Source organism: Schistocerca gregaria, chromosome 4 (genome assembly GCF_023897955.1).
Source record: "Schistocerca gregaria isolate iqSchGreg1 chromosome 4, iqSchGreg1.2, whole genome shotgun sequence".
Classification (NCBI taxonomy): domain Eukaryota; kingdom Metazoa; phylum Arthropoda; class Insecta; order Orthoptera; family Acrididae; genus Schistocerca; species Schistocerca gregaria.
The window spans coordinates 456,453,763-456,476,480 of record NC_064923.1 but is presented as its reverse complement, the minus strand read 5'-3'; the positions used below and the strand labels follow the sequence as shown (position 1 = coordinate 456,476,480).

At 42.4% G+C, this 22,718-nt stretch overlaps 1 protein-coding gene across 1 annotated transcript in view; it reads left to right on the top strand.

The window, feature by feature from the left end:
* LOC126268115 (uncharacterized) overlaps positions 1-22,718 on the top strand; it is an 846,423-nt gene that overhangs the window by 5,638 nt on the left and 818,067 nt on the right. The window lies entirely within an intron of this gene.

Here is a 22,718-nt window from a genome sequence, read left to right as displayed (position 1 = left end):
GTTTACCACAAATTTGGGTTTTGCAGGGACTTCTTTACGGTATTATGTAGCTTTCCATCTACAACGAAATGATGGCAGTGCGAGTTTGATTGGCAAACAAGTCGCTTTATGTGTAGCAGATGTATATTTCCACAACAGATAAACACAGAGACGAGAGCAGATATTACATCTACATCCATACTCCGCAAGCTACCTGACAGTGTGTGGTGGAGGGTACCTTGAATACCTCTATCGGTTCTCCCTTCTATTCCAGTCTCGTATTTTTCGCGGAAAGAACTGTCGGTATGCCTGTGTGTGGGCTCTAATCTCTCTGATTTTATCCTCATGGTCTCTTCGCGAGATATACGTAGGAGGGACCAATATACTGCTTGACTCCTCGGTGAAGGTATGTTCTCGAAACTTCAACAAAAGCCCGTACCGAGCTACTGAGCGTCTCTCCTGCAGAAAGAATTCACAAAATGTAGTCGCAAAAGATTTTCGTGCAAAAAAATTAAGTTTATGAATAAAGTTGTTTTTCATCTCACTAACCGAACATTTTACAGAAATTAATAAAATACCCAGCAATGATGTCACGAGGTGCTGAAATATTTTTGGCCATTAAGAACAGTTGTTTTATAACAGGCATTGTGAATATCCACAACACTTACTTTTGTGTGTCCCTTATTTTGGTGTACCCTGGCCGTTGTCTCTTACGTAGGCACTCGCTGAACCCGATGTATGTTTCCAGTTAACTGTGAGTCACAGTTAGGGATTTCGCTGGACGTGATCTCGCTTGCAATACTAATACAATCATTGACTACAGCAATATTATCCTACAAGGCCTCTCTCAGGAAAACTCGCGACGTCTGGACCTGGTCATGAATTCCTGCGTCCGATATATCTGTGACGTTCGACTTTCTGATCACATTTCACCAGCATATGCAAAATTGTCCTGGCTGCGAGCAGACAAACGCAGAGATTTCCATACGCTCTGTCTCATCTACTGCCTTAAAAGTGTACACTGTCCTCATATCTCTCTTCGTCCTTAATGCTTATGTCGGAACAACATGACAGACTCACGTTCCCTTCATAATAAAATCCTCTCTGTTCCACTGCATCGCTCAGTCACCTTCTCCAAGTCCTTTACAGTAGTAGGAACCCGACTCTGGAATAACCTCCTTCGTTATGTTAGAGAACTTAAAAACATGTCCGGCTTCAAAAAACAGTTAATGACGTATCTACTTAAGCAACAGTAATGCCTTCCTCAGTACATGAATGCACTTCACCTCATTACTTCCCTCTTCCCCCTCCTTAAATCTCCCTTCCCCAAAACTCGCTATAGTAGTAAACATCTACTTTACACACCAACATATTAATGTACATCTGCACAAATCTTCATTACTATTGCGAATTTTTCTCATGTTTATCATTATTATTTGATCTTTTTTTTTTACTTTTATTGCTTTTATCATAATTTGTATGTATCGCACCTGTTGTAAAAATACTGCCAGCACTTACTTTATTAGGTCTTAGTCATTGCTCTTTAATCATATTGTCACTAAAGTAATCTAATTTTCTTATTTAAACTATTGTCATGATGTAACTCTGATGTGTGAAATGCTGCATGTGTGAAACAATGGTCCGATGTAAGAGAGGGCCTGATGGCCCTAATCTAATCAGGTTAAGTAAATAAATAAATAAAATACAAACAAGTGAAACAAGTCTGGTTGAAAATGAAATATACATTTAGTTGCTAACGACGAATAATATTTATTCACAAAACTCGATAAATTGACTGAAGCAGCAAATAAGGAAGAGTCTTTGCTAACATTATCAATATGACTGACAAATATTTGTAATTTCATAAACCTTTTACGTAATGTCTGTACAGAAGAGGAAGCAAATATTTTGGAGTTATTTTTATAATATTGCTGAATACAAAACGACTGGCTTCGTATAAGGACAGATGGTTCGCTTATTCTAGCATAAACATATATCACTGTCGCAGTGTCATCACCAGTTGATGCTACTGTTTCTCCTAAGGACACGGGAAGTATGTGAAAGTGTGACCTTTTGCCAAGAAAATTACTGTTACTTTTCACATTACACGTACGTCAGTAAAATATCACCTTACTTTACATGTTGTATAAACAGGGACTGTCTGGCTTTGTCTATTTCAGGGCACTTATACACGGAGCATGCCGTCCACAAAGTTAATAACATTGGGTTTAAAACTTGTTTCGGCGACCGTTTCCTATCTTCACATACATCCATAGGCAGTACCGTATTTTGGGTGCAGCACTGGATACAACTTTCAACCACGAAAGGCTCGACTGGGAAATGGGCGGTTTACTCGGAACATCGCTTGAAAAACTACGTTCGTAACTGATACCTGAGATACAAAATATTTTTCGAAACTAGCTGTAATCCACGTTCATAATAGTATTTGTTTGCAATATCATAGGTCGGATTGAGTTTATGCTCCGTATTTCAAAAACTGAAACCACAAACAGCTGAGTGTCATGCTTCGCTAAATACACTGTGGAACAAGTGGAGAAAAGAGTTATTCACAGATGCAAAGCTGAATACAGTTGGCAGTACTGAAATATAGACAAATATAGCAGTTTTCCACATATGATCGAATAAGTTTATTGGTTACTGGAAATTATTCTAATGACTCAATTTATAATGCCCATTTACATGGCTTCAATACTCGCTTTCTCCATTACGTTTAGTCTAGGGAGTGTTAAACTGCGTGCTTGTTAATAATTAATTATACTCACGTCATGTCACATAATCTGCGACTTTTGCCAAAGATACAGAAGCGCACTTTTGCCGCATTCATAAAAGCCTTATCCGGCATAGTTTCATTGAAACAGCTTTACAGATGAGGCAGATTCTTTGAGTTCCTGATCACTCAGTCTCGCAACTACGTGCATGACTTGGTGTTCTCTGAAATTAATGCCAATGTACTGAGTTTCCTTGCGGAACTTCCGCCACTTAGCTAATCAGCTAATTCCACGTACAGTTCTGTGCTACAGATTTGCAACTGTTCTGTATAGTTCCTCTTTTTGAGTTATCGTAACTACGATAAGTTAATAGAATCTTTTTCCTCGTTTGACTTCTTTCACTAAACAGTTTAGCATGGCGGTGAAATAGTGAAATATTTGAATTGGAAGAGGGTTGGAGACCCGGTCTTTCCCTGCAGAATTATATCGTTCTACGAAAAATCGAATAAGATCTATTTGCACAGGCCATATACTATATTATACCCGACCAAGAGGATTCTCTACCTCGATAAATAAAAGATCGAAGTATTCAGTTCATTCGTGAAATTGTTTTCAAAGCTCTGATTGATCAGCAAAAAGATTTAAGGTAAAATTGACACTTGCGTGACTCGTATTTACTGTGTAACGACTTTCCAACCGTGAGATCTCCCAGTAGGTACCTCTGGGATCTCGCCAATAGTCACTTCAGCTACCAGGAAAAGTATTTATCTGTGATGTTAGTCCTTCTACGGTTAGCAACCCAGTCGGAGTATGCTCGAATACGGCAACAATTTCAAACCACCGGAATGTCTTCATAATCCTTAGGCAAAATATTAAGCAAAAAAAATCATTATGTCGGTTGCCAAATACAGCGACATGTGCACCATAACAGAATAATTTTACACACTTACTAACAATTTCGAAAGCTGTACCACTTTCAAAAGACACTGAGGCATAAGGACATAATCCACATAGTTCTCGAGCACATATTTAAGAGAATATCAGAGAAACTGATGAGGTAGCTTTTCGAAAATGTTCATATCTACAATGTGGTCCTAGAGTACAGATAAACCTGATTCACCATAAGATTAACAGATGTCAGAAGCATGAATAAATGTTACAGTCACAATCGACGATGATGTACCATAGGTGTTTATGGTTCTCTGCGACTCATATTTTAACAAGGATGCATTTTATGCATCCTCAGCAACCGTAGTTGCATATAATGAAGTAGTACGTTTTTCAGATGAAATTAAATTTCTTTTATGCAACTGGTTGCTTATTATTTCGTTATATACATGGAGTGATGAAAGCAGTTGTATCTCTACGATCTTGTGCTACGCGGGACGTCTGGTGAATTACACATTGTTAAAAGCAGCCAACGGCATCTCCATAGAAGTGACAACTAAGTAAGCACTTGATACGGATGTCAGGATGTATTGATCGACTTCCAGAGTCCAGTGTACTGAAACGTATAATGTTGGCCCAGTGGAAGCACTGATGGTAACTAAGGCAGTACAAGGACGTCATAGTCCATAGAATAGATATGTTGTATGATGCCCCCAAACCTTTATGGTAAAAATTATGCCGACTGTAGAGCATTACAAACTGAATACTTCGAGTTTAGAAAATACTAATTACTTTGTGTTCTGCCTTACGGCAGATCTTGTCATGGGGGAAGCCTCGTCAGAGAGGTTCACCGCATGAGCGTCTAGGAAAGTGATTCCAGTGGTGGTTTCCCGTTGCCTTCCAGTGATGATGATGAAATGATAATGAGGACAACACAACACACAATCCCTGAGCGGAGATAATCTCCGATCCACCCCGGAACCGAAACCGGGCCCCTTGACGTGACAGACCGCCGCGCTGACCACTCAGCTATCGAGGTGACCGGAAATGAATTCTTAGTATTTTTCATTTATTTATGAATGTGAACAACTCACGCGTTATATGAACAAAACTATAGTCGCTCACAGCAGCTGTGAGGGCCGTCGTTGTCTACGTATGCATTAGAGTGGTGAGGTCGTCTACTGCCCAGGCGCTCAGGAAGGCTGATATCAAAACTGGACGGTGCACTGCCGTGTTGCTACATCCTGTCGCGGACTGTAAACAGCCAGTTTCTGTGGTAGCGCATCTAGAAAGGACAGCCAGTTCTTTCAGACGAGGTCGCACCAGGCAAAGTTCCTTTAGTTGATTTTGCGCAAATCCAGTCCACAATTTGTTACAGATCCGTCACTGGTAGTCCGACAGAAGCGTGGCGAAGATATTTTCCTCACTTCAAACACAGTTTTGTAGCAGATGAAAACATCACGTTTGAACATCCGCGAACAGTAGAAACTGAAAAAAAAAAAAAAAATTGTCACTGTAGATCTGCAAAGGGTAACTCACTGATAGGACTGAACTGTTGGTTCCAAATCGATTGGTTCCATTGCATGCACATTTTGTTTGTATATTGTGTAATTGTCGCTCCACCATTACACTCCGCCGGCCGGAGTGGCCGAGCGGCTCTAGGCGCTACAGCCTGGAGCTGCGCGACCGCTACGGTCGCAGGTTCGAATCCTGCATCGGGCATGGACGTGTGTGATGTCCTTAGGTTAGTTAGGTTTAAGTAGTTCTAAGTTCTAGGTGACTGATGACCTCAGCTGTTAAGTCCTATAGTGCTCAGAGAGCCTGAGTCAGCATTTACTCTCCACACTGCATTCTCTGATGAGTCTTCTCCTTCATGATCCAACAACGTCTCGTCAAATTGTACTGTGCGAACAATTCGCTGTCGACAACGTTGACCAGCGCCCTGTGGATTCATCGTCCTCGTTTCTATACGTTTTTGTTCACCGTAATAACTTTCATCTAGTTGTGATGACGCCTGTTGCGAAAATGTTCAGGGTTCGTCCGGCTTTCTAGGCATCACAATCAGGCTGTACCGTACAGTTGAAGCATTTCTGCAAGTTTCTGTAACAAGTACTGCAGCATATCCAACAACCAGTCATCGTAGGGTAACAACCAGTAACAATATTTGTGTATAGTAATTTTACAACTTTACCGTATTTTCGACACATTCCGAGATACTGTGCACATCTTCGCACATCAAGTGATACAAAGTACTCGGCGCCTAATTACGAACCAGCACGTCGTTTTGGCAAGAAATATGGTATATGTATACTTATTTCCCGTTTCTATGTAGACAGGCATATGAAACTTCCTGGCAAATTAAAACTATGTGCCAAACCGAGACTCGAACTCGGGCCCTTTGCCTTTCGCGGAGCTACCCAAGCATGGCTCACGCCCCTTCCTCACAACTTTACTTCCACCGGTACCTCGTCTCCCACTTTCCAAATTTCACAGAAGCTCTCTTGTGAACCTTGCAGAACTAGCACTCGTGGAAGAAAGGATCCTGCGGAGAGCTTCTGTGAAGTTTGGAAAGTAGGAGACGAGGTACTGGCGGAAGTAAAGTTGTTAAGAGGGAGCCTATGTCGTGCTTGGGTAGCTCAGTGGTAGAGCACGTGCCCGCGAAAGGCAAAGGTTCAGAGTTTGAGTCTCGGTCCGAAATACAGTTTTAGTCTGCCAGGAAGTTTCATATCAGCGCATACTCCGCTGCAGAGTGAAAATCTCTTTCTAGACAGGCATATGATGTTTAACTAATTTAAAACATTGCAACTAGACAACAAACTAGGCATAACCAAGTTAAGAGTTTTCGTAATAGTGTTTTAAGTATTTTATGTGCCTCGGTACCTGAACATGGGCACCAGTTGTAACGAACCTATAACTCTATTCTTTACTTAAATGTCATGTACTTTGATCGTTTCACTACGAGTAGCTGGGAATGCTTGCTAAACTGCGTGACCTTGCTACAACCTTGAGTGGCTGTCGCACCGTCTAACTACGAACTCGCAAAAATTAATAAAGTTTACACGTCGAGAACTGTTTATACATAAACTGAATTCTGTTATTAATGTCAGCCGCGTGTGAACCTTTTGATTATTGATAAAATTATAATTATAGGTTTGATAATCAGATTTTCCCATTAAAACACAGTGCCAGTATTTAGGACCGGGCCTGGAACCAGTACAGTTCACCGTGAGTATTTTCCTTCTGAAAATAAATAATTCTGCCTTCAGATTCGGTCGTCAGTCCGGAAGGGACAAATTATTAACATAATTCTGTTCATTTAACTTGAAATAGTTAGTGCATTTATCTTCAAATAAATGTAGCTTTAATTCTAGGGCTAGAATTAAACTTACAAGGTATTTAAAGTCTGTCTTTCTATATATATCACGTTTAGGGACACGTTTCAAACAAGGTGACGCAGTTAGAAGTGAAACGGTTCAAATCCGTATCTAGCTATCTTCGTCTGGCCTTCCCTAAATCGTTCAAGGTATATCCCGGGATGGTTCCTTTAAAGAAGGGCACGGCTGATTCTCTCTCTCATCCTTTCGTAATTCGAGGTTAGGTTCCACCTCTCGTTACCTGCTGTAGACGGGACGTACTCTAATTTTCCTTCCTCCCTTTCTTCCTTCTTCCCTTTTCAAATAGAATTAGTTTGTTTATTAATATCAGATTGAATTTAGATTTACATGAAACGTACTCCCCTTTCTCGAGTACTGACAACCATGAGCTATTTAACGGAATGACGACAGTGAAACTTTGTGCCTGTCCGGGACTCGAACCCAGGTTTCCCGCTTATCGCAAGCGGTCGTCGTACCATTGGCTATACGAGCACGACTCACAGCCAGGCCCATACTTTCATATGTCGTCACCCATGTATTTCATAACGCCTACAATCTCCAAAGTTCCTGTTTCTGCATACCGTACTTCCGAACAACACAGGCACTGTAATATCGATTTACTTTTGTCATGGAAAACTAAGCAAATTAATTTAACCAAGTTCTGTTACAATACCATCCATAAAATTTCCATTTCTCCGCTTCCTTGTGTAAATTAATGACACAAATTTTACATTAAATGCAGTCCCTTTCCAAGTTAATAAATAATATTTTTATACGGAATCTAAGCAAACGCTACTATAAGGCATTTGCAAAAAGAAGGTAACGCTTTCGAAATTAAATTATTATTGTTCCGAAACAAGCAAGCATCAACCTTACTTTCAAAAAAGCACTGTATCTGCTGTGACAATGCTAAGTACGAAGTAAACTGTTAGTAGCTCGCCTTTTCAGATGCAGATGAGTTCAGAGCATGGTGCAAATGTGGTTTCGTAGTATCTTCAAGTCTCATGTTGGTTGGTTGGTTAGTTGTTTTCGGGGAAGGAGACCAGACAGCGAGGTCATCGGTCTCATCGGATTAGGGAAGGAAGTCGGCCGTGCCCTTTCAGAGGAACCATCCCCGCATTTGCCTGGAGTGATTTAGGGAAATCACGGAAAACCTAAATCAGGATGGCCGGACGCGGGATCGAACCGTCGTCCTCCCGAATGCGAGTCCAGTGTCTAACCACTGCGCCACCTCTCTCGGTGGTCTCATGTTATTCAGTTAGCAAACACTACTTATTCTGTATCTTTTGAAACCATTCTTGATATACTAATGGTGAAATTCTTGCAGCACCGTATTATGACTGAAATATCTTGCATCCACAATTACAATTTACATGAGACGACTTATTACTGCAAAAAAATGCTAATTATCGACTTTTTCCATCAACAGCACAAAATAGCAAAATCTCGTAGAGCGCACTATAACGTGTACCTTACCCAACCACTGCTCGCTGGGTACTCCCTCCACTGCAATCTGTCTGTCTCTCACTTCAGCCAAAGGAAAGGTCCGTCGAGAAATGGAAAAGACAAGGCCGCCGCCAAAATCTACGACGACACTGTGAGCTTCACATTTCTCCCAAAGCAAAGGCGTTCCAGAAACGAAAGCGACAGGAGAGACAGTTAAAAGGCATAATGGCTTCCCTGGTCCGATAGTTGAATGTCACCATTTTTTTTACATTAAGTTGTTGATTCCTCTGGAAGACAGCAGACATTGAAAATTATGATTGTTGAAAATACGTATGTGCATGAAATGTGCCGGCTGCTGTACCGAGCTGTTCTAGACGCTTCAGTCTGGAACCGCGATCTTGCTATGGTCTGAGATTCGAATCCTGCCTCGGGCATGGATGTGTGTGATGTCCTTGGGTTCGTTAGGTTTAAGTAGTTCTAAGTAGTTCTAAGTTCTGGGGTACTGATGACCACAGAAGTTGAGTCCCATAGTGCTCAGAGCCATGTGACCCATTTGAACACAATCATGGGAAACTAAGTCGGGCCTGGTATTCTAGCTGTAAAGCGCTTGCCTGGAAACCGAAATGTCACGGTTCCGAATCCCGATCGAACCACGGAAATTTTTCAGTCCGCCTTTAAGTAAGTTTTCACCTCTGAGTGGTCTGAAGATTTCCCAGAAAGGGCTCGTGGTTCGCGTTCCAAGTTGAACTGTAGGTCCCCTTTTCCGATTATGATTACTAGGGTAGGTTAGGGACATGCAAGCCGCCGATGGGGCGACCAGTTCCAATACTTACACCAAGAGGTTCAGCCACACCGCGTTATTATTATTGTTATTTTTATTACATTATTGTTAGGGGAAAGCAGCAATGCCAACCTTGCAAGTGATTATTTGGTAAATCCTACACCGTTGCAATGGACACATCATATAGGACTCTCCATTGTTTTTCCAGGGTAATATTGATGCAGTAGATAGTGAAACATAAGCAGTTTACAGTTGTTTGATTCACAGACATTGTTGAAATATTAATTTACTATCATTCGTTCCTTATTTCAAAACAGCCAATTTTTTATCCTCTACCTACTATATAATTAGTGCCTTAGCATTTACTACACGTTGTATACTATGCTAATCAAACTGGTACAGTGTCTGATGACTTGACAGGAGAAGAAACAGGAGTCGAGAGGGAAGATATAGGGGATCCAGTATTAGAATTAGAATTTAAAAGATCTTTGAACAACTTAAGATCAAATAAGCAGAAGGGATAGATAACATTCCATTGTAATTTCTATAATCATTGTGGGAAGTCATATCAAAAGGGACCATTGACTTGACGTTGGTATGCAAATATATGAAACTGATGATGCGCCATTAGAATTCGAAAAAAACATTCACACAATTCCGAAGGCATCAAGCGCCGTCTGGTACGAGAATAATCGAACAATCAGCTTCACAGCTGATGCATCCAACTTTCCTATAAGAATAATATACAGAAGAACGGAAAATAAAATTTAGGATTTGCTAGATGACCATCTATTTGGCTTTGGGAAAGGTAAAGGCATCAGAGGGACAGTTCTGAAGTTGCGGCTGATAATCACGGCAAGACTGAAGAAAAATCAAGACACATTCCTCGGATTTGACGATCAGAAAAAGAATGTCAAATGTAAACACCTTTCAGGCTGTGACATATAGAGGGGCCTGAAGACGGCGTAATATGTCCCCGAATTGGTTCCTCAATAAAATAATGATTTAGAAATTTAGACGCCTGAAACGTGTTTGGATTTTACAGTATGTACTGAACAGCCGAGGTCCTGCAGCCATCTGTAAAAAAGATGGACTTACAGAGACGTAGAAAAAAGCGTACGACAATGTAAAATGGTGTAACGTGTTCGAAGTTCTGATAAAAATAGAAGTAAGCTATATGGAAAGAGTTTTCATGTACAACATGTACAAGAACCAGGAGGGAACAACAAGACTTGAAGACCAAAAACGAAGTGATCGAATTGAAAAGGGTGTAAGGCATGGCTGTAGTCTTTCGCCTGTTTTGTTCAGTTTGTACATCGAAGAAGCAATGACGAAAATAAAAGATAAGATTCGAGAGTGGCATTAAAATTCAAAGTGAAAGACTATCAACGATGCGTTTCACTGATGATTGCTATCTTCATTGAAAGTGAAGAATTACAGGATCTGTTGAATGGAATGAACAGTCTAATGACTACACAATATGGACTGAGAGATAAACGAAGAAAGACGAAAGTAATGAGAATCAGCGCAAATAGCAATAGCGAGAAACTTTGAATCAGAATTGGGGGATCACAAAGTAGTTAAGGAATTACGCGACCCAGGCAGCAAAATAACAAAGATGTATGGAGCAAGGCGGACATAAAAAGCAGGCTAGCACTGGCAAAAAGGACATTCCTGCCCAACAGAAGTCTGTTGGTATTAAATATAGGCCTCAATTTGAAGAAGAAATTTCTGAGACAGTACGTATGGGGCACAGCATTGGATGGTAGTGAAACATGATCTGTGTTAAAACCGGAACAGGAGAGAATCGAAGCATTAGAGATGTGGTGCTACGGAAGAATGTTGAGAATTAGGTGGCCTGGTAAGGCAAGGTCTGAGGAGGTTCTCCGCAGATTCGGCGGAGAAAATAATATATGGAAAACACTGACAATAAGAAGGGACAGGATGATAGGCCACTGTTGAGACATTAGGAAATAATTTCCATGATACTAAAGTGAGCTGTAGAGAGTAAAAACTGTAGAGGCAGACAGAGATTGGAATACATCCAGCAAATTAAGAACGCAGGTTGAAAGTGCTACTCTGAGATGAAAAGGTTGGCACTGGAGAGGAATTCGTGATGGGCCTTATCAAACCAGTTAGAAGACTGATGACAAAAAAACTGTCTGATGTCCGTGAAAAAGTATGTCTCTATGAATGGTGTGCACAAAAATGGTTGGCTAATGGGGCGACACGAAATGTAGCGACCTCTGCACAGCATATAACTCACAACCAGGCCATGTCCGCGACAACTGCAAAAGAATCTTTTTGTTCTATATTCACGGAAATGGCGGACTGTCATTTTCGGTACCAAATGATAATTTATAAAGCAGGCATTATGACTGGTTCTCATCTAACTGACGAACAAGTTCCAAACTATTCCCAGTACGTGCCTTTTTCTCTCCGTCGCCAGTTTTCACAGCTGTGGTATACTTTGCATTTCACGAAAGAGGAAAGGCTGCACCATGAAAACTTGATTGGTTAGTGCTTTATATGCGCCAGCTCGCACATTTAGCGAAGGCTGAATAAAAATATTTTTTCTTTGGTTTGCTTCGATATATTCATCAAATCATGCGCTATTCGGGACCTCATTGATCAGTTTACGTATGATCTTCTTCGTTTTTATAGCATTTGCAACGAAAGGAGACGTTTTCTATTTCTTTATACTGATGCTAACTTCGAGCGCGATCTGTGCTGGTTAGTTTTCACGCGGCGGTACTCTGCCATCTCACAGGAAAAACGGCAGAGATGTTTGTTTACAGATGCAGCGATGGAAGAGCTAGTTGTGATGACCTCTGCTGACCAGTCAAGCTCGTTATTCGCAGAAACGTAGCGTAGTTTCCTTCCTTTTCTCCACGCATTATGGTTTAGTGCGAGCAAATGAATGATTTCAGCTTTTCCCGAAAATGAAAGGAGAGACTGTGCTTCACGAACGTGTTGTTTGTTGATGCGCTGAGAGTCTCAAGAAGTGCTTACAACACTGTCTTCTACTCCTTACATGGTACTATGCGCAGTTTTAAACATGATAGAAGCTTATCTTTAACACATTTTGTTCCAGCGTCGATTTCCTTCACTTTGAAAAGAGTCCTTTAATACGTCACTGTAGTTTGCGTCACAGTGCATAAAAATTAGTTACTAATGTGAATTACTTGCTAGAACTGTTTTTCGTGTTTGTTCTTGTGGCCTTCTTCTGCTTGTCGTACACACGGATGAAGCTGAAATGTGGGTGATCACGCCGGTAAACGTAGGGTCAGCGGCGACATATTTTCCTTGCATGTGACTTTCACAAAGCAGAACGCGACGTATACATCAGACAATATAGCTTCCCTAAATATCTGCCGCGTACTTTCCAATATGGCTGATAAAAGAGAGTGAAAGGAAAAAATTAAAACACCGTCACCCACCGATGTAGGAAGTGATGAAATGTTTACGCGAGGAATCGTAACGTAGAAGCTACTCTATTGGACAATTAGTATTTACTGTTGTAGTGGTGGTTTACGTACGGAGAACTCTCTTTGTGAAAATGGCACAGAGGAAGCAATTTATTTCTAACAGTCTAATAAAAGGGCCTGCATCTCTATGTACAGTTGTACTATTATTTTCTAAGCACCCGACCTTGCTGACGTTTCTTAGTTATTAACACGAATGTAACTAATGTGCTGCCGTTTATTCTATAATATTAGATAACTGAACTGGCACTGTACATTTTAGTCAAATGTAATTCTGTTTTTATTCTTTGAGCTTGGTATTCGTATACACATGTCAATATGTCCATCACTTTTATTTATACCCTGGTAGCGACATGAACATTAACAGAAAATTAAAAATACACACCCACGCCAGAGGCGGGGCCGAACCCATGACACTTGCAGTTGAAGGCTGTGACTCCACCTCAACACCATGAATAACGACTTCATATAGCGGAAGGCGAAATCTAAAATAGTAAATATATTCTTCTTCGTCTCGTTCTTCTTCTGCGGTTCTACAACTAATGATGAGTCTTGGCCTCTTCAGCTATCTTCTTCTGTATATCTAGGTACGTTGCAATCATTTTTCTGTTCCTGTAGCCCATCTTCCGAAGGTCTTCTATGACTCCGTCCTCTCATCTAGGTTTTCGGTCGAGCACGTTTTCTCTGTCCACCTGGCTTTCCATGCAAAATCTTTTCTGAAATTTCTGTATCATTCGTCTGTGCCACGTATCCAATCCACCATAGCCCTGATTTCTTCACGGTTGTTCTAAGAGGCTGGTCTTTGTAGAAGGCGTACAACTCATACTTGTAGCTCCTCATCCATATTTCCCTTTCCCAAACTGGGTCGATGATTCCCCTGAGTATTCTTTTTCCGAGTGGATCCAGCGATTCAGTATGCTTTGCTTCCCAGGTTTGAGGCGTAAGTAAGCGCTGGTCTGATCACTGTTTTATAAATGGTTATTTAGTGGTTCTGGACAGGAGCCTTGAAGATAGGAGCTATGTTATGGTGAAATAAGCTTTATTGGCTGCAATTAGTCTCTGCTTTCTTTCGTATGAGGTATCATTTAGCCTGGTTACAATCGAGCCCAAGTGCTTGAAATGATATTCTCTTTCAAAAGTATAACTAACCATCGTTATTTCGGCTGGCCTGTTCTCCCTTTGCGCTTTCCCAGCTGCTAAGTATTTTGTTTTCTGCTTATTGATATTTAGTCCTATATTCCTGCCGACCTGTTCAAGTGCAGTGAATGTCTATTCCATTGCCGCCAGAGTTCTTGCTACTATGTCGATGACATCCGCATTGACCAGTATCTGCACAGTTTTATGAAAACTCGTTCCCTTGTTCAAGATATTTGCTTTTATCATCGCCTTCTCCAAGGCGGCGTTGACTAGACGGCATACCAGCGTATCACCTTGGCGTACTCCATTTTTAATTTCCAAAGTATTGGACAACAATCCTCCAGTTCTTAAATCACTTTGCATTCCTCTCATTGTCATCCTTAGTACTGTTATCAGTTTTTTTGGATTACGCAATTGACCTAGAGGTTGATATAGCTGCTCTCTGTCTTTGCTGTGACTCCACCTCAGCGCCATGAAGAACGGCTTCATATCGCGGAAGGCGAGATCGAAAATAGTAAACACATCACCCTGCACAAAATTTATCTTCTTGAAGGTATGAATGTAGCGTCTCGTCAATTCGTCGACGTTGCGATCATTAAATTCGGAGCACTATGCGAGGTGAACAAGCATGGAGGGGTGCCGTGGCCTTGACGGAGCCTTCCTTCTATTCGTCTGAAGCTATAAAGGGTACCAACTGATAACCTATATCGGGAGGGCTGCGGCTCTCACGTAAACAGGTATAAAGTATTAACAATTTCACATGATAACCTTCTTCCTTCTTATAATTGTAGAATCTTTACACAATTATCAGTTGTTTGCGCGGGCTGACGGCGTTCCTGAAGCAACAATGACATCTTATGGGCTGGAGGAATCCTGTGTTCCTGATTTGTCAAAATGGATCGAATTAACCGCAGCCACCACCTTAAGACATTTCCGTGATGCACAGGGCGAAAAAAACTACGTATGCAGATTTTGATAGTATTTAGAGGAGATAAAAGGAAAAACTTTTTTACATAACGAAACTGTCATAAAAAAATTTCAAATGTGTGTGAAATCTTATGGGGCTTAACTGCTAAGGTCATCAGTCCCTAAGCTTACACACTACTTAACCTAAATTATCCTAAGGACAAACACACACACACCCATGCCCGAGGGAGGACTCGAACCTCCGCCGGGATCAGCCGCACAGGCCATAACTTCAGCGCCAAAGACCGCTCGGCTAATCCCGCGCGGCGAAAATGTCATAAGTAGGCCGTTTCCCAGACAGGAATGCTTGAAGGTTCTAATGGTATTGATGTTCACAGACGGTGTTGAAACCAGTATGCGATGAATATTGTTTTAGAAATGTTACTGAAAATATCGTCTCTTTGCATTAATACACAAGTAATATTTGCTTTTTAACGATTGTTTAATACGCTCAAAAGAACCACGTGTGTCCCAGATAATGACTGCAGCTTCAGCAAAACAGTCAACCAACCCTTCTGGAGTGTTATCTGTGTCTCGTGCAACAAATGCTTCACATACCCCACAAAAATAATCTCCTTAGCAGTTAGCCGGTTCTAACATGATGACTATGGTACTGGGCCACCCCTCCCAATCGAATAAGAATGGAAAACGTTGTTTACATGTCGTTCGATATCAACGGCGAAGTGACCCCGTCATGTAGGAACCATAATCGTGGCCCGACTGCTAGCCAGAGATTCTGCAACATTTCCGGTAGCTTTGGATTGGTGCATACGTTCGTTGCGTTTTCCGATAAGTAACACGACAAATACACGAAACAGATACTTTATTCATCGATAGTATATTCTCCTTCACTATTTTCAACAGTCTCCTAACGAAGAGTTAGCTTTCCGATTCCGTGACTGTAGAAATTACATGGTTTTGAGGCGAAGAACTCGTCGAAAAACGTTCGGAGCGCATTTTCATCCGGAAAGGAAGTTCCTCGAAGGTTGTTGGATAGAAAGCGGAAAAATCTGAGGGCGTAAGACCAAGTGAATGGGCTGGGTAAGGAATGACTTCCTGGGCCAACCCCTATATAGTGTTTCTCGTCAGTCTAGCAGAATGCGGACAGGTGTTAACGTGGAGTAGCATCACTTCACCCGGTCTTCCTGGTCGTTGTTCCTGGATTGCGTCTGCAAGCTGTTGACAATAAATGTCAGCACTGACGGTTACTTCTCGGGTAAGCAATTCGTAATATACCACACCGTCGCCGTTCCAACAGATGCTTAACCTTATTTTTTGTGGATGTGCGCAAGTCTTTCTACGGGTAGTTGCAGCTTTTCTTGGGTTCAACCATTCCTTTCTTTTCCTTACGTTAGCATTAAGACACCATTTCTCGTCACCAGTAACGATAGAGAACAGGAATGGTCTGTGTTGTTCGCGAACCAACTGATAATGAGCAAGCACAGATGCACATACGATCACCTGCTGTTCTTGTGATTTTGGCTTACATCATTCGGCGCCCAAACATCGGTTTTTTGAACCTTCCCCACTGCATACAAATGTTGGACGATGGTGGTATGATCGCACTTCATCACATCTGCGTTATCGAGTAAACTGACATGAACCATTGTCGCTTAATGGGTTTAAACGATCTTCATCAGATCCCGAAAGTCTTTCTGAATGTACAGAGCCACTAATGTTAAAACGATCCTCCTTAATACGAGAAAACAATTCTCTTGCCGTGCTCTGTCCAATGGCGCTATCCCCGTACACGGCGCAAATGTTTGTGGCTGCCTCCGCTGCTTTCAGCCCTCTATTGAACTCAACATGCGAAACAAAAACGCTACCAACTTGTGTACCAACTTATTACTTCAATGAGAAAGATACGATAATTTCCGCGACTGAGCCTGTTAGGCAAAATATACATCCCAAATGGCCAGAGGGATATTATCCCTGACATGTACTATAATTGTATGTGAGAGTGTAACACACGAGCTGCCTTAGCACTTTCGAGCGCAGAAATGGCTACTGCGGCTGAACGTTAGTCTAACGTAAAACCAGCGCCGAATCCTTCAAAAATTCCTAGCGCTGAAACGATGCAATTGTAACATTTTTGTCACATAAAAAATTATTTTCTTATCTATTCTAAACAATCTAAAATTTTGTATACGTAGTTATTCGCACCCTGTATGTTGTGTGCTCTAAATGCTGCCACGCCTTCTTTCACCTGAATGAATATGGTTCAAATGGCTCTGAGTACTATGAGACTCAACTGCCGGGGTCATTAGTCCCCTAGAACTTAGAACTACTTAAACCTAACTAACCTAAGGACATCACACACATCCATGCCCGAGGCAGGATTCAAACCTGCGACCGTAGCATTCGAATGAATATGGAAATCCATCTAAACATCGTAATCGTGCTGTACGGTATACCGGAGCAACGTTCTTTAATCCACGACTCGGATTGGAATCATGTGGATTTCACTCTGACGCACCGCTTGCTAGCGCTCAAAGCCCGGCAATACGCGAGCAGGTGATGCCATTTCATTGTGAGTGGCAAATCCTCGCTTTGGCCCAACACGCCTTGATCCGTTATCAGCGGATGAGCGGAAAGCGGCAGGCGTCAATTTTTTACCGCGGGCCACGACGGCGCGTGAATTGCCGCGACCTTGCGCCGTCATTGCGAGTGCTCGCCGGCTGCGGCTGCAGCGGCGCACGTGTTTGACACAGAAGCGGCGGGCGTCGCGATGCGCCCGTGACAGTGCGAAGTTATTTTGGCCGCCCTCAGGTTTGCCAGGGGAGTCGCCCCCGTTGGCAAAGGTGGCTCCCCGCTAGCTGTCCGCCGACTCACATTCAGAAATCTCTGCGTTACGGCGTGGAGCAGCACTGACGGTCCTACATTTGAAAAAAAAAACACTGAAGCGCTAAAGAAACTGGTATATGCATGCGTATTCAAATACAGAGATATGCAAACAGTCAGAATACGACGCTGCAGTCGGCAACAACTATATACTGTAACAAATGTCTGGCGCAGTTGTTAGATCGGTTACTGCTGCTACAGTGGCAGTTATCGAAAGTTAGGTGAGTTTGAACATGTTGTTACAGTCGGCGCACGAGCGATGGGGCACAGCATCTCCGAGGTAGCGATGAATTGGGATTTTCCCGTACGACTATTTCACGAGTGTACGGTGAATATGGTTAAAATGGCTCTGAGCACTATGGGACTAAACATATGAGGTCATCAGTCGCCTAGAACTTAGAACTACTTAAACCTAACTAACCTAAGAACATCACACACATCCATACCCGAGGCAGGATTCGAACCTGCGACCTTAGCGATCGCGCGGTTCCGAACTGAAGCGCCTACAACCGCTCGCCACAACGGCCGGCGAATGACAATCGAGAAATACAGGAGTTGAATTTCTACGTTATAACTGGCGAAATTAAAAATCTTTCTTAAGCATGTCACTCAAATATATGCAATTGCAGCAAACGCAAGTGCATTGGGACGTATTGCCTGATTCAGCGTATCTCCGCTATGGAGAAACAGCATCCCGAAAATAATAGGTCTCAACGCTATCACTGCCAACAGAACAAGATGAAAGAACCAAGACTTTACTGGCTTGGTTCATTTATCCGTAACAGCGTTAACTCAGGATTCCAAAAAGAGATCTCCTCCACCCCCGTACATAGGACCAAAACTCCATGCGGCATATTACGAAACCTACACAATTTCCATGTATATAGACACTTTACAAGGTGAACAGATGATGCGATCTTGCCACATTCCCTAAAAGTGTTGGACCCTGCACGGATTCGTCGATAGCTAACCAATATTGGTTCAAATGGCTCTGAGCACTATGGGACTTAACAGCTGTGGTCATCAGTCCCCCTAGAACTTAGAACTACTTAAACCTAACTAACCTAAGGACATCACACACATCCATGCCCGAGGCAGGACTCGAACCTGCGACCGTAGCAGTCGCACGGTTCCGGACTGCGCGCCTAGAACCGAGAGACCACCGCGGCCGGCTTAACCAATATTGGATCGCAAGAAATATATTCGGAGATATGTGATTGGCGAGAGGAATATTTGGCTGATATAACCCAATACATTGTACTGAACTGCGAGTGCTCCACAGAACCTAAAGTATCATCGTGTATACCCAAAGGAAGTGAAATATCACTTAAAAATTTCAATGTGCATGAAAGATAGATCAGCGGTGCTTCCCGATGCATTTGTGAACAGGAAAGTATCGTTATTAGACGATCGTATGAATAGCAGAAAGACCTGGAGAAAATTTCCGCTTGAAAGTTACCACTCCTCCTTTTCCTAACCACAATTGTTCGTACAGGAATGTTTGTAGTACTGTTTATTTCCTGACATATACCATCATCATCATTTTTCTGGGCCGTTGTCCCACTTCAACGCGGGGTCCGTCCTATTACTATGGATTTGGCAATGTTAGTGTCAGAGGGTAGCCAGATGCCCTTCATGTCGCCACCCCCTACCCCCCGGGACAGAAGTAGTGTACCCCAGCTGTCTGTGTAAGCCACGAAATAATGCGAACGTTTTCAGATGTCTGCGAGTCGTGTAACTGAGGCGGGACACATGGACGAGAACGGTATTCACCTAGCGGGATGAGGAAAACCCTTAAAAACCACATCCAGGCTGGCCCGCACACAGGCCTTCGTGGTTAATCCTCCTGGCGGCTTCGATGCGGGGATTCCCTGACATATACCCTACAACAGAAAACATGACTTATGCACAACGTGATCCGAGTTTACGACTAGTAATATGAAGATGGTAAATATACCACAACGTGTAACAACCAGGGAAAGTTACTCGGTCGTAATACCATTTGAAATACATATCTGTAGTGCAAACTGTAAACTCCACGCTACACGAGCTAAAAGCATGATAAGATGCACGTTGTATGTCCAACAAGCTCCAGTAATGTACCTTACTAGCGCTCACATCTCACCACCCAATAAACTGAGTGCATAATTCCTATTGAAGAAAATTATGAATTGCCAATTTGTCGTCTCCACCGTCGGGGGACCTCCGAATCCTTCATCAGTGACAATCTTACCGTATGTGCTGAAAGTCACCCATAAAAAACAAATCTAAGAGAACACGCCTGAGCAGTGTGGCCGTTAAGCAACATGCAGCGTATATTCTATAGATACGTTGTCCCACGGGACCAAGTATTGAAACTCCAACAGGGTGTGGTTACACGTCGTAGAATTGGTAAATCAGGAAAAATGGTGCCAGACAAGAATTCACATAGATAAATTAAACTCAAATCCCGCATAATTGACAGGAAGTTAAATTTATAATTCATCCCTGGTGGCTGTGAACACAAATTCGAAATGGGCTATACTTAAATCCCCTCCGTGCAGTAGCTTAGAACCACGCCATCGAATTAACATTCTCTAGTCTGTAAAACGTAATTTCAAGTTGAACGTTGAAGTGACATTCGAGTGCAGGATATATGCGAAGGTACGTGAATTTAAGTGACAGCTACCATCAGTACGGAAAGTGATTACAAGAAACAGCAACATAGTAAAAAATAGCAGTATGTGAAGCCTTAATGGTTGTGCCTACGTTCAATCTAAGTTGGTATAATTCTTCATACAATGTCGGTCTCAGCATTGGGGAAACTGGGTAGAAAATCTGCAAGAAGCAACAGACCTCAGGAATGCGTGCCAAACGTACTGTTTGGAATTCACGTTGAGATACCGAGCTGGTCATTCCACACGTTGCGTCGGCTGCCGTTCGAGATTGTCATTCTCATCATGTGCCGTAGCGTTGTCGCCTTGTGGATGATTTCATTTTGTACTGCATCGTCTTATGGTAGTGGACCAATGATATTATTTCTATAGACTTTCACAATAAAAGCATGATGGCCGGCCTACACTGCCAGATCAAAAGTAGCCGTACACCCCTATTTACTGCGGAATTCACCGTTAGATGACGTGAGAGGTCAGTATGGAAGGAAACGGGGAGTATTGTCTTGTCAATAGAGAAGTAATAACAGCAGAATGGGTCTGTCAGGAGAGCTTACTGATACCGTACGTGGACTAGTCGTTGGATGTCATCTGAGTAACATCCATCAGGGACCGTGTTGACTGTGACTGTGACTGTGAGGCAGAAAACTAAGGGAACGACCACAGCTAAATCAAGCCCAGCACAGGTACCGTCGAGCATTGCTGATGATGACTATAAAAAATTACATGAAATCTGAAGGAATCACTTGCTAGTTTCGAAATACTGGTAGCAGTTCAGACATCACAACGACTCTTGAATAGTCTCTCTTCATATTCCACATTTCTCACTCTCTTAAATGAATGTTTGACAATTCGGGTAATCAATCATCTACTTGTTGTTTCACTTGCTGAGCGGATAATTTTTCTTACTCTTTCCAATACACCTTTTAACAAATATTCACAGAAAAATACATCATTTTTGAAAGTAGTACACCAACTGGTATTGAGAAAGTGAGAGAGCAAGGCTCGGGCAACTAACTTGAGTCCAGCTCTAGTGTCCAGCACCCGACATCACTACCTCCCCTGGTTCGGTTCTTTGGAGAATAATGGGCATCATTCCTCCACAGAAATTCAGACACCTCACTGCAAGCATCACCAGCAGAGTTCAAGCCTTCCTGAAGGTGAAAGGTGGACACGTCCCGTATTAATATCCAGTAATAAATGTTCGGACACTTTCGATCAGACAGCGTAGCACCACGCACCTACGGACACCATCACGTCCGGCTGCATCCATTTTATGTCTGTTTGGCGGATGGTAACGGCTTCCAGCACTTTGTCAAATCAAAATAATCGTGTTTTCACTTTCTAAAATGAGTCTCATCTATGCCGAGAACGCTTTTCCATTGAACTGCAATGCTTTGAACGGGTTCAGGTGACCACAACTCACGTTCATATTTGACAATCAGTGGGCGGTACACACAAGGCTTATACACACCGCCTTCAGAGAGCTATCTGCACACAATACTGGGTGATATCACACTTCCGCCGGCTGCAGTAAGAGGAGGCAGTGATATTCCTTCTCGTAAGTAACAGCTAATGTCGGTCAATGGCATGTAACGTAGACTTTGTTTATGTTTCCCTTGCGCTTCAAAGTGCCTGATCGGTAATCAGGATTTCGTGACGCCGTGTATCAACAGCGGAAGAGCAAATCTTTAGTGACGTTAGCACCTGTGTGTACGTTATATATGCCTGCAGGCAGTTCATCGGGTACTTGATGCCTCCAGGTTCATTGTAGGCATATATATATATATATATATATATCAAGTAAAGTGAAGAAGCTCCACAAAGTTACACACACACTCGTCTATCAGGCCGACAGAGACACCAGTTATCACAAAGTGGCGTAGACATCGCTGTTCCATTTAAAGCGTCATTACCATGAACAGCTACATATAGTTGCGTTTTGTGTCTATGCATCAAGAGATGATGCACTTTGTAGATGGTGGTGAGCACAATTAGAGCTAAGCATGGCACATGATTTTTCTAAAACAAAACGAGGACGATGTTCTCACACCCGTTATTTATGGATTTGAAAATGGACCATGTCCGAAACCATTGGTGCTGGAAATTTTGGAAATTTTTGGTAGGTTCTATGGGACCAAACTGATAAGCTCATCGGTCCCTAGGCTTACACACTACTGAGTCTAACTTAAACTAACTTGCGCTAAGGACAACACACACACAACCATGCCCTAGGTAGGACTCGAACCTCCGACAGGAGGAACCGCGCGAAGCGTGGCAATGCGCCCAAGACCGCACGGCTACCGCGCGCGGCCATCGGTACTGTATAAAGTTAGTTTTTAAAACACAACCCTTTTGAATAATGTATTTCCTCAAAGGTTTAAAATACTTTGGACGCCGTTTCAGCAGAGCAGAGAACCAGTGTCCAAACACTCTTGCTA